Source organism: Amblyraja radiata, chromosome 4 (genome assembly GCF_010909765.2).
Source record: "Amblyraja radiata isolate CabotCenter1 chromosome 4, sAmbRad1.1.pri, whole genome shotgun sequence".
NCBI classification, from domain to species: Eukaryota; Metazoa; Chordata; class Chondrichthyes; order Rajiformes; family Rajidae; genus Amblyraja; species Amblyraja radiata.
This window is the reverse complement of record NC_045959.1, coordinates 32,537,281-32,549,713: the sequence shown is the minus strand read 5'-3', so window position 1 is coordinate 32,549,713 and position 12,433 is coordinate 32,537,281.

Genomic DNA, 12,433 nt, shown 5'->3' with positions numbered 1-12,433 from the left:
CGCTAAAGGCAGGAAACATGTTCCCGATGTTGGGGGAGTCCAGAACCAGGGGCCACAGTTTAAGAATAAGGGGTAAGCCATTTAGAACGGAGACGAGGAAACACTTTTTCTCACAGAGAATTGTGAGTCTGTGGAATTCTCTGCCTCAGAGGGCGGTGGAGGCCAGTTCTCTGAATACTTTCAAGAGAGAGCTAGATAGGGCTTTTAAAGATAGCTGAGTCAGGGTATATAGGGAGAAGGCAGGAACGGGGTACTGATTGGGGATGATCAGCCATGATCACATTGAATGGCGGTGCTGGCTCAAAGGGCTGAAAGGCCTAATCCTGCACCTATTGTCTATTGTCTAATGCAAGGATTGTCTGCATGTTGCTTGAGTGACCTTGATTCTGGAGTGTGTTTTTTGAACGGTTTCCCCTTTGTTCTGAAGATTAGCTCAACTCCCGCAGGGAGTTTAACAGAAGGCAAGGTGCAACATGGCAATGAGAAAGATTGGGACAATGATATAGCCTTGGTCGACAGCAGTCTTCACTAAGATTGATTCTGTTTTAGACCCACTGGTTGGTATCAATGGTTGGTATTATGGCTTGCACGCTATTGTGGAGCCAATAAGGTCCAGTTGCATATTTGTTAGCAGCCAAATTCGAGAAGCATGCTGCACAGCCCCTCCTCATTGATGAAAGTGAGATTGAGAAAGACCATGCTTCAGTGACTGGCCTATGCATTCTTCCTGGAGTTGTCATCGGGTGAAGATCATGTCCTGCCTACTTCTGGATGGATGGAATCCACACTGTGACTCAGGGTGCAGCCGTTCGAGGAATGGGAGTAGGTGGAGAGGATGAGTTTCTCCATGGAAGAGAGTGAGGAGACCTGTGTGTAAAAACATGCCGAACTCACTGACTTCATCAACTTCACCACCAATTTCCAACCTGCACTCAAATTCACTTGGACCATCTCCGACATCTCCCTACCGTTTCTAGATCTCACCGTCTCCATCACAGGAACCAGACTATTGACCGACGTCTAATACAAACCCACTGACTCCCATAGCTATCTTGACTACACTTCTTCCCACCCTGCTTCCTGTAAAGACTCAATCCCCTACTCTCAATTCCTCCGTCTACGCCACATCTGCGCCCAGGATGAGGTGTTCCATACCAGGGCACCGGAGATGTCCTCATTCTTTAGGAAACGGGGGTTCCCCTCTTTGATTATAGATGAGGCTCTCACTAGGGTCTCCTTGATATCCCACAGCTCCGATCTTGCTCCCCCTCCTCCCATTCGTAACAAGGACAGAGTCCCCCTTGTCCTCACCTTCCACCCCATCAGCCATCGCATACAACAGATAATCCTCCAACATTTTTGCCACCTCCAACATGATCCCACTACTGGCCACATCTTCCCATCTCCAACCCTTTCTGCTTTCCGCAGAGACCGTTCCCTCCATAACTCCCTGGTCAACTCGTCCCTTCCCACCCAAACCACCCCCTCCCCAGGTACTTTCCCCTGCAACCGCAGGAGATGCAACACCTGTCCCTTTGCCTCCCCCCTCGATTCCATCCAAGGACCCTTGCAGTCTTTCCAGGTGAGGCAGAGGTTCACGTGCACCTCCTCCAACCTCATCTACTGTATCCACTGTTTCAGGTGTCAACTTCTCTACATCGGCGAGACCAAGCGCAGGCTATCGTTTTGTTGAACACCTCCGCACAGGCCGTCTTAACCAACCTGATCTCCCGGTTGCTCAGCACTTCAACTCCCCCTCCCATTCCCAATCTGACCTTTCTGTCCTGAACCTCATCCATTGTCATAGTATTTCGCTTGGGACGTTTAAACCCCAGCAGCATAAACATGGACATCTTGAACGGCAAAGAGCCCTTGCTTTCCCTCTCTCTCCACCTCCCCCTTCCCAGTTCTCCCACCAGTCTTACTGTCTCCGACTGCACTATATCTTTGTCCCACCCACTCCCCCGACATCAATGTGAAGAAAGGTCTCTACCCAAAACGTCACCCATTCTTTCTCTCCAGAGATGCTGCCTGTCCCGCTGAGTTACTCCAACATTTTGTGTCTACCCGTCTGTAATTAGCTGTGTTGGACGTATCCTTTCTTGTAGGGGGTCATGATTATTACATTACTGATTCAATGCTTCAACTGTACTTTATGGTCACATGTACCCAAGTACAGTGAAATTCATTTTTGTTTTCAGTTCAGTACAAGTATCCCTATGCATAAGAACTTAGATACACTTTAGATCCAGTTCAGTCCTGAACCAGATACACTACAAGTGTACAGCAGTGGTACATTGAGACAGTACACAGAGTCACTAGACTCTGTGCTATTTTCAAGTCCCAGTTGTAGTTAAGTGCTCCACCGCTCCGTGTAGCTGCAGACTGCATCCGGTCCGTGCGCTCGGCAATTTAGATTGCCGCCCAGTCCAGCTGAGCCCCAGGCTGCGGCCAGGCCTCCAGCGGCTCACTGCACCGTAAAGATGCACTGCACTGCCTCTTGCAGCCGGTCCGCTCAGTTCCGAATCCCACCTCTCCAGGTGCCGGGCACGGCGGTACCCTCTCTGGGCAGGTTGCCGGCTCCGCGGTGGTGAAACAGGCCTGCTGTCCGGTATGTCCATGGCACCTCAGGCTGACCTTCTGCCGCGCAGCACCTCGCGACCCACTCAACGAAACTAATCGCCATTCTATCCTCCGCTTCCCAGATGGGAAAGCTGTGATTGTGTACAATAAGCATGATGGAAACTTCTCACAGCTGATTTTCAGTAATTCAGGTGCAGTTTCCTACCACTTCAAGCAGGGTGCAAGGCCACCGAATTCAAGTGCAGTTTCCTACCTCTTCAAGCAGGGTGCAAGGTCACTGAATTCAAGTGCAGTTTCCGACCACTTCAAGCAGGGTGCAATGCCACCAAATTCAAGTGCAGTTTCATGCCATTTCAAGCAGGGTGCAAGTGCACCAAATTCAAGTGCAGTTTCATACCAATTCATGCAGGGTGCAGGGCCACCACATTCAAATGCAGTTTCATACCTTTTCAAGCAGGGTGAAACCACCATAAAACCACTATAAAACCACACAAAACACCACATTAACACCACACTCACAGTTCAGTAGACATTCAGTGTGTTCAGTTGCTTCACAGCTCAGACAGAGTCGTGACCTCTCCCTCCCACGTCATGCAGAGACGGAGCCACACCCACACTTCCGGGTTGTATAATCCCTCGCCCTCCAACCGGAATTGGCGTGGCCTTCAAGGTGTGATTGACAGGAGAGAGATTCTCAACATTTTTTAAAACACTAATAACACTTTTATTTTTCATTGATGGTAAGAATCCTCTGCACCTGATTAGCGGCGGGGGACTGAGTAAGATGGCCAAAAATCACAGCGTTTTATCTAAAATCAATATACAGTGCAAACAGGAAGTTGTCAAGTTTCCAACGACAACCATTATTGCTGTGCAGCATTTCAAAGCAGTTACCACCACCACCAACAACCATGTTTGCAGTAGAGCATTTCAAAGCAAGGCAGTTACCACCACCAACAACAACCATTTTTGCAGTGCAGCATTTCAAAGCAGTTACCACCACCACCAACAACCATTTTTGCAGTGCAGTATTTCTAAGCAAAGCATTTACCACCACCAACAACAACCATTTTTGCAGTGCAGCATTTCAAAGCAGTTACCACCACCAACAACAACCATTTTTGCAGGGCAGCATTTCAAAGTAGTTACCACCACCAACAACAGCCATTTTTGCAGTGCAGTATTTCAAAGCAACCACATTTTAATTTTCAAACCACATTAAGGACACTCACAGTTGAGTAGACATGTGTTCAGTGTTATTCACAGCTCAGAGAGACGTGACCCTCCTGCTTCCTCCATCTTGCAGAGACTGAGTGAGGCACGAACTTCCGGGTTTTATAGTCCCTCCTCCCTCCCACCAGCAGGGGCAGCAGAGAGAATGTCAACATTTTTTAAACATGAATAACTCTTTTATTTTTCATCGATGGGAAAAATCCTCTTGAACTGCACAGCGGAGGGGAACTCTGAGTAAGATGGACAAAAATCACAGCCATAAGTGGTAGTGTTTTTTCTAAAATCATGAAACAGAAAAACAGGAAGTGGTCAAGATCTTACTTTTAGCAATATAGGTATGAAGATAGAGTTTGCTTCAGAGGTCTAGTTCTTTTTTTAAATGGAATTTTCTATATTCAGTGGCAAAGAGTAACTGGGGAAAACAAAGGGCCTCTTAAAGATCAACAAGGTCATCTATGGTGGAGCCACAGTAGGTAGGTGAGGTGTTACATTTGTATTTTTACATCTGTATTTGCCATGGGGAAAGACATGAATCCCAGGGAAGGTAATAGTAATAATATCTTGAAGATAGTCCACATTACAGGAGCAGTTGCTGAAGGTCTTAAAATGCATAAAGGTAGATAAATCCCCAGTACCTGATCATGTGTATCCCCGGACAATGTGTGAAGCCGCATATTTATATCATCATTAGCCGTGGGAGAGGTCCCAGAAAACTGGAGGGTGGCCGAAGTGCCTCGATTTATGAAAAACTGCAACAAAAAAAGCCCAGGTATCACAGGTATCGGTGAGCCCATCATCAATGAATGATATTTTATTGGAAGAGATTTTGGCGACCACAGGCGACAGTTTTTGCTGTCGTAGGTTGTCATAGGTGCTGTCGTAGGTTGTCGCCAGGTGTCATAGGTGAATTCCATTGAAAGTAGTCCCTGGCAGTCGCCTAAGTGTGACAGGCACTTAAGAGAACAGAGAGATCAAGGGGTGCAGGTACATCATTCCATGGAAGTAGCAACACAAGTGAAGAGGGTGGTGAAGAGGCCATGTGGCACGCTTGTCGTCATCAATGAGAGTATTGAGTACAGGAGTTGGGATGTCATGTCACAGTTGTACAGGACATTGGTAAGGCCACATTTGGAGTACTATGTTCAGTTATGATTCCCAGTGCTATTGGAAGGATGTTATTAAACTAGAAAGGGTGCAGGGAAGATTGACAAGCATGTTACCAGCCCTGAAGGTTGTAGTTATAAGAAAAAGGTGCATAGGCTGGATCTTTTTCTTTCCTGCAGTTTAGGAGGCTGATGGGGTAACCTTACAGAGGTTTACACAATGACGAGGGCATAGATATGATGAAGATCCAGTCTAGGGTGTGGGAATCTAAAACTAGAGAGCTAGGTTTAAGGTGAGAGGGGAAAGATTTAAAAGGGATATGAGGGGCAACTTCTTCCACACAGAGGGTGATGCGTTTATGGAATGAGTTGCTAAAGGAAGAGGAAGTATCAATTACAACATTTAAAAGACATTTGGACAGCACCGGGATAGAACGGTATGAAGGGATATAAGGCAGGCACGGACAGGTGGGACCAGCTCAATCAGGCAACTTGGTCGGCATGGACAAGTTGGACTGAAGTGTCAGCTTGTGTCTCAGTGACTGAGGTATATGGACTTATCCCTCTGTAGCCAAGTCTGGTGGGAAGGCTGGTTTGAATAGGTTGCTGTGAGATGGAGGCAAGGAGTGTACGTGAAGAGTTGTGGTTCAGATGGTTTTCGAAGTGTTTCTTTCGCCAGGTGCTCTCATCGTCATAAAGTCATCCCCACTTGTGGGTCTCAGTGGGGCAAAACTTTGGGTTTTGAATTGACATTGGCTTTCACAGCACTCAAGAATGGGCATATCATGCTGTTAGCCATTTAAATTATCTCCAACCACCCTTTGCCTTCAGGTCATGGGTTTTCTGCTGGATCCTGGTGCCTACATTGCTGTTTACACCAGATGAATGGTGGAGCTTGCAATTCAGGAGCAGGTTACATTTGTGGTGATTTAGATCCTCAATCTCGTGAATTTTTCTTTCCCGGATTCAATCTGTACAGCCTCACAAATCCTCACCGTAAATTTCACTCCATATTGTTTCATTGACTGATTTCATTTAGCTAGACACAAAATGCTGGAGTAACTCAGCAGGACAGGCAGCATCTCTGGAGAGGAGGAATGGGTGACATTTCAGGTCGAGACCCTTCTCTCTGAAATGTCAGAACTACATAACTATATATACCGCTTGGGCAGTTTACACCCCAGCGGTATGAACATTGACCTCCAATTTCAGGTAGTCCCTACTTTCTCCTCCCTTTCCTAGCTCTCCCTCAGCCCACTGTCTCCGCCTCCTCCTTTCTTCTTCCTGCCCCCCCCACCCCCCCACCCTCACATCAGTCTGAAGAAGGGTCTCAACCCAAAACGTCGCCTATTTCCTTCGCTCCATAGATGCTGTCTCACCCACTGAGTTTCTCCATCATTTTTGTCTACCTTCAATTTTCGAGCATCTGCAGTTCCTTCTTAAACAAATAACTTTCTACCACAGTAGGTTGACTTGACCTTGGGCTTTGTTGCTACTGTCATGCAAAGATGATGCTTGTGCTGCTAAGTACCAGGATGAGACCATTTTCAGCAACATTCAAATCTTCTACATTCAACAGTTCCTGGTTTTGTTTCATGTTAGCCCACAGGACATTGCAACAGTACCATTGTGGTCCATTAGATTGAGAAACCTCATAGACATCACCAATCCTCTGGACATAAAGATCTGAAAAATACACTTCAAAATATTTTTCATTTTCATTTGCTCATTCTGGGAAACAGCGATAATATTTATCCATCTGAATATCCCACTGTTGGGATAGCACATTGGTACAGTTAGAAGGGCTGTTGTATCACAGCTAGATGGGGTTCCACCCTGACCTCCAATACTGCCTGAGTTCAGTTCTGTTTAATTTATTGTCACGTGTACCGAGGTACAGTGAAAAGCTTTTGTTTCGTGCTAACCAGTCAGCAGACAGACAATACATGTTTACAATTGTGCAATTTACAGTGTGTAGATACACGATAAGGGAATAATGTTTAGTGCAAGGTAAAGCCAGTAAAGTCCAGTCAAGGATAGTCCGAGGGAGATCAAAGAGGTAGATGGTAGTTCAGCACTGCTCTTGGGCTGTGGTAGGATGATTCATTTGCCAAATAACAGCTGAGCGCAGTCTGAGCCTGAGCACAGTCTGTAAATGGCTGCATGGGATTTCCTGGGAGCTCTGGTTTATTTTCCTATTCCAGAGAAGCCTGGGCTGGCAGCTTAATTGGCCTGAAAATTGCTGCTGCTGTGTAGATGAGTGGAGGAATCTGAGGGAAACTGATGGGAATATGGCAGGTTGGGGGGTAATATGGGTAGGAATAAAATGGAATTAATGTAGGAATCGTGCTCAATGATGCAAAGGGCTGAGGGGTCAGTATCTCCGTTGTATGACTATGATCCACTTGGACATAATCATGAAGGAAGGAGGGAAATTGATTCACTGGTTGAATGGTACCAGAACAGCAATCTTGTTCTCAGCATTGGCAAGACCAAGGAGCTGTTTGTTTCTTGACTTCAAGAAGAGGAAGCAACGAGATTATACACCTGTCTTCAGGAATGGGGTGGAGGTGGAGAGATTCAACAGCCTCAAGTTCATGATGATCTATCCCTGGGCCAGGCACATTGATTCAATCACTAAGAAATTACTAATCACCAATGCCTCTACATGTTCGAGATTCGACATCTTGCCAAACACTCTTTCGAATTATGGTGGAGAACATACTAACTGGTTGCATCACGGCCTGGTTCTGTAATTCAAATTCCCCAGAATGAAGGAGGCTGCAGGAAGTGGTGGACATTATCCATCATCGGTACTGACCTCCCACTACTGAATGGATCTACAGGAAGTGTGCCTCAGTAAAATAGCTAATATGAACAAAGATCCACATAACCTGAACTATGCACTCAGCTCACTGCTATAAGAGATAGGTACAGGAGGCTGACAACACAGATTTAAGAACAGCTTTGTTCCATCAACTACTCTGCACAAATCTAACCACAACACTAACTCACCAACAAGTACAGTGGGCTTTGTAGCAATAAGACTATATACTTTGGCTTGCACTAACAAAGTCAGATTTACTTATTGTCATTGATAATTTATTTTAGTTTTGTTTAGTTTAGTTTGGAGATACAGCATGGAAACAGGCCCTTCGGCCCACCGATTCTATACCGACCAGCGACCATTAACATTAACTCAATTAACTCAATCCCACACACACTAGGGACAATTATACACTTCTACCAAGCCAATGAACCTACAAACTGTCCATCTTTTGAGTGTGGGAGGAAACCGAAGATGTCGGAGAAGACCCACGTGGTCATGGGGAGAACGTGCAAACTCCGTACAGTCAAGCATCCGTAGTCGGGATCGAACCCGTGTCTCCGGTGCTGCTATTGCTGTAAGGCAGCAATCTACCGCCGCACCACCATGCTGCCCTAAATTGTGTATTTATTTGATGTGTTTAATGTGCCTGTAAAGCTGCTGCAAGAATTCCAATTTTTCAGTTCCGGTGTATTTGACAATGAAACATGAGATGCCTACACCATAGAAAACTAACACCTCCTTACTGAACACTTAAGGCTCTGGTCACAACTTCCCCTTAAGTAAGTGGATAGGGTGGGACTAGTGTAGCTGGGACATGTTGGTTGGTGTGGGCAAATTGGGCTGATGGGCCTGTTTCCATGTTGTATGATTCTATGGCTGAATTCAAATCCACACTGGAAATACAGCCATTTGCTCCTTAAATGGAAGGAATATTATCTTCAATCTAATCATGGGCATAAATTTCAGACCATGGAAACATCACATCAGCCTGCTTGTTAGGATTGCTGCACCAGACTTCTCCATTGGCCATCACAGGGGAACAGATGAGCAAGTTCAACCTATTTTAAGTTCTCAAATTTGCAATTATTGAATGGTAATGGTGCAGGTTGCTATTCAACTCTTCCCATCCAGGGCGAAACCACTTAGACAGCACATAGAAACATAGAAACATAGAAAATAGGTGCAGGAGTAGGCCATTCGGCCCTTCGAGCCTGCACCACTATTCAATATGATCATGGCTGATCATCCAACTCAGTATCCTGTACCTGCCTTCTCTCCATACCCCCTGATCCCTTTAGCCACAAGGGCCACATCTAACTCCCTCTTAAATATAGCCAATGAACTGGCCTCAACTACCTTCTGTGGCAGAGAATTCCAGAGATTCACCACTCTCTGTGTGAAAAATGTTTTCCTCATCTCGGTCCTAAAAGATTTCCCCCTTATCCTTAAACTGTGATCCCTTGTTCTGGATTTCCCCCAACATCGGGAACAATCTTCCTGCATCTAGCCTGTCCAACTCCTTAAGAATTTTGTAAGTTTCTATAAGATCCCCCCTCAATCTTCTAAATTCTAGCGAGTACAAACCGAGTCTATCCAGTCTTTCTTCATATGAAAGTCCTGACATCCCAGGAATCAGTCTGGTGAACCTTCTCTGTACTCCCTCTATGGCAAGAATGTCTTTCCTCAGATTAGGAGACCAAAACTGTACGCAATACTCCAGGTGTGGTCTCACCAAGACCCTGTACAACTGCAGTAGAACCTCCCTGCTCCTATACTCAAATCCTTTTGCTATGAATGCTAACATACCATTCGCCTTCTTCACTGCCTGCTGCACCTGCTGCAATGACTGGTGTACCATGACACCCAGGTCTCGTTGCATCTCCCCCTTTCCTAATCGGCCACCATTCAGATAATAGTCTACTTTCTTGTTTTTGCCACCAAAGTGGATAACCTCACATTTATCCACATTATACTGCATCTGCCATGCATTTGCCCACTCACCCAGCCTATCCAAGTCACCTTGCAGCTTCCTAGCATCCTCCACACAGCTAACACTGTCCCCCAGCTTCGTGTCATCCGCAAACTTGGAGATGTTGCATTCAATTCCCTCGTCCAAATCATTAATATATATCGTAAATAACTGGGGTCCCAGCACTGAGCCTTGCGGTACCCCACTAGTCACTGCCTGCCATTGTGAAAAGGACCCATTTACTCCTACTCTTTGCTTCCTGTCTGCCAGCCAGTTCTCTATCCACATCAATACTGAACCCCCAATACCGTGTGCTTTAAGTTTGTATACTAATCTCTTATGTGGGACCTTGTCGAAAGCCTTCTGAAAGTCCAGATATAACACATCCACTGGTTCTTCCTTATCCACTCTACTAGTTACATCCTCGAAAAATTCTATAAGATTCGTCAGACATGATTTAACTTTCATAAATCCATGCTGACTTTGTCCAATGATTTCACCACTTTCCAAATGTGCTGCTATCCCATCTTTAATAACTGATTCTAGCAGTTTCCCCACTACCGACGTGGGGTTACCTTAAAAAGTGGGTACACAAAGTTGCTGGGGAAACTCAGCGGGTGCAGCAGCATCTATGGAGCGAAGGAAATAGGCGACGTTTCGGGCCGAAACCCTTCTTCAGCGGTGGGGTTACGTTTGCTACCCTCCAGTCCTCAGGAACTACTCCAGAATCTAAAGAGTTTTGAAAAATTATCACTAATGCATCCACTATTTCTGGGGCTACTTCCTTAAGTACTCTGGGATGCAGCCTATCTGGCCCTGGGGATTTATCGGCCTTTAATCCATTCAATTTACCTAACACCACTTCCCGGCTAACCTGGATTTCACTCAGTTCCTCCATCTCATTTGACCCCCAGTCCCCTGCTATTTCCGGCAGATTATTTATGTCTTCCTTAGTGAAGACAGAACCAAAGTAGTTATTCAATTGGTCTGCCATGTCCTTGTTCCCCATGATCAATTCACCTGTTTCTGACTGCAAGGGACCTACATTTGTTTTAACTAATCTTTTTCTCTTCACATATCTATAAAAGCTTTTGCAGTCAGTTTTTATGTTCCCTGCCAGTTTTCTTTCATAATCTTTTTTCCCTTTCCTAATTAAGCCCTTTGTCCTCCTCTGCTGGACTCTGAATTTCTCCCAATCCTCTGGTAGGCTGCTTTTTCTGGCTAATTTGTACGGTTCATCTTTTGTTTTGATACTATCCCTGATTTCCCTTGTTATCCACGGATGCACTACCTTCCCTGATTTATTTTTTTGCCAAACTGGGATGAACAATTGTTGTAGTTCATCCATTGCATATCCACCGTCAACCCTTTAAGAATCAATTGCCAGTCTATCTTGACCAATTCACGTCTCATACCCTCAAAGTTATCTTTCTTTAAGTTCAGGACCCTTGTTTCTGAATTAACAATGTCACTCTCCATCCTAATGAAGAACTCAACCATATTATGGTCACTCTTGCCCAAGGGGCCAAGCACAACAAGACTGCTAACTAACCCTTCCTCATTACTCAATACCCAATCTAGAAAAGCCTGCTCTCTCGTTGGTTCCTCTACATGTTGGTTTAGAAAACTATCCCGCATACATTCCAAGAAATCCTCTTCCTCAGCACCCTTGCCAATTTGATTCACCCAATCTATATGTAGATTGAAGTCACCCATTATAACTGTTTTACCTTTGTTGCACGCATTTCTAATTTCCTGTTTGATGCCATCCCCAACTCCACTACTACTGTTAGGTGGCCTGTACACAACTCCCACTAGCGTTTTCTGCCCCTTAGTGTTTCGCAGCTCTACCCATATCGATTCCACATCCTCCAAGCTAATGTCCTTCCTTTCTATTGCGTTAATCTGCTCTCTAACCAGCAACGCTACCCCACCTCCTTTCCCTTTCTGTCTATCCCTCCTGAATATTGAATATCCCTGGATGTTCAACTCCCAGCCTTGGTCACCCTGGAGCCATGTCTCCGTGATCCCAACTATATCATAGTCATTAATAGCTATCTGCACATTCAACTCATCCACCTTATTGCGAATGATCCTTGCATTGAGACACAAAGCCTTCAGGCTTGTTTTTACAACACTCTTACCCCTTATACAATTATGTTGAAAAGTGGCCCTTTTTGATTTTTGTCCTGGATTTGTCTGCCTGCCACTGTTACTTTTCACCTTGCTACCTATTGCTTCTACCCTCATTTTACACCCCTCTGTCTCTACGCTCACACATTTAAGAAACCCTTTCTCTTTAACTCCATCCTCAACTATCCCATTCGACACCCCACCCCCCTTATTCAGTTTAAAACCACCCGTGTAGCAGTGGCAAACCTGCCTGCCAGAATGCTGGTCCCCCACCTGTTAAAATGTAATCCGTCCCTTTTGTACACATGAGGCATCATTCCTCATCACAGACGTTTGTTGAAGATCTCTGTAAATTCCTAGCATGTCCATTTTTTCTTTCCTTCGCTTGTAAATAATGAAGCACTATTTACAAACTTCCAATATTAGACATTAATCCAGGGGGATACGTGACGAGTGCATCACTGCTTCTGTTTCACTTGTTCACGGTCATTCAAGTGCTGAAACAAGGCCGTGCCAAATCATGAGGTTACATAATATATATTGATTATGTATTTGTACTGCTTACATATCCAATTCTTTCTG